The sequence below is a fragment of the Myotis davidii genome, unplaced genomic scaffold, assembly GCF_000327345.1.
Source record: "Myotis davidii unplaced genomic scaffold, ASM32734v1 scaffold17, whole genome shotgun sequence".
Taxonomy (NCBI): Eukaryota; Metazoa; Chordata; class Mammalia; order Chiroptera; family Vespertilionidae; genus Myotis; species Myotis davidii.
Genome location: NW_006288624.1, coordinates 3,014,376 through 3,015,502, shown reverse-complemented (window position 1 = coordinate 3,015,502; position 1,127 = coordinate 3,014,376). Strand labels below are relative to the sequence as shown.

The window sequence follows — 1,127 nt, the reverse complement described above, 5'->3', positions numbered from 1 at the left end:
TGGCACCAGTAGGACTGGGCGAGCTTTTTGAGTGTGCACATCTGTGACTCGTGGGTTCCTGTGCTTTTCCTATCGCATTCCCTGGACCCGGAGAATGGACCCCCTTCTCGCGGCATCATTGGACACCAGGAATAGTCAACTCATAAAGTATCTATATTTTTATTAATTTTTCTTAACATATTTGAATTGCTTCTATGTCTCGGCAATGAACGCGTTACACTTTGTCACATTGGTATTTTCCATTGGTAAAATTTATTGATTTTAATATATTCTATTTCACTATGACTCATTACCTGTTTTTATATTATGTCTTTGTCGTTTTCATCAGTGGAAAACTGGTGCTTCAAAATAATAAATGTATTAAAAATTAAAAAAAAGATTGCATATGGTAAAAATGACCTCTAATGGATAATTTATACCTAGATTGAGTGAAAACTGTAAATACCTGGTGGAAAGAAATAGCTTTGTGCTTCTCTAATGCAGTGACTCTTAACTGGAGTATGTTTTTTGCAGCAACATAGAAGCTATGTCTATGGAATTATAACAGACTAGAGGCCCGATGCACAAAATTTGTGAGGACAAGAGGTCCCTCAGCCGGGCCTGTGCCCTCTCGCAACCTGGGACCATTCTCTCCTAACCGCCCGCCTGCTTGCTTCTTACTGCTTGGCTCACCACTCCTTAGCGCTGCAAGAGGCAGGAGAGGCTCCCACCACTGCCACTGTGTTCACCAGTGGGAAGCCTGGCTTCTGGCTGAGCAGCACTCCCCCTGTAGGAGTGCACTGTCCACCAGGGGACAGCTCCTGCATTGAGTGTCTGTCTCCTGGTGGTCAGTGCACATCATAGTGACAAATCATTCTGGTCCTTCCATTGTTAATGGTCACTTAGGCTTTTATTTTATAGACTAGAGGCCCTGTGCACAAAAATTTGTGCACTTGGAGGGGAGAGGGGGGTCCCTCAGCCCGGCCTGTGCCCTCTCGCAGTCTGGGACCTCTCGGGAGATAATGACCAGCTGGCTTAGGCCGTCTCCCCGTGGCAGAGGACAGGCCCAATCCCTAAGTGCAGCCCCTGGTTGAGCTCAGAGCAGGGCTGATTGGGGAGTTGGGGTGCCGCCCCGTCATGCACAGGGT

The 1,127-nt window shown here is 47.0% G+C and overlaps 1 long non-coding RNA gene across 1 annotated transcript in view; it reads right to left on the bottom strand.

Moving 5' to 3' along the window:
* Positions 1 to 235: 235 nt before the first annotated feature.
* LOC107182648 overlaps positions 236 to 1,127 on the bottom strand; it is a 2,740-nt gene continuing 1,848 nt past the window's right edge. The window contains exon 2 of the long non-coding RNA XR_001513374.1: positions 236 to 341. This is a non-coding gene — a long non-coding RNA (uncharacterized LOC107182648). The remainder of the gene's footprint in view (positions 342 to 1,127) is intronic.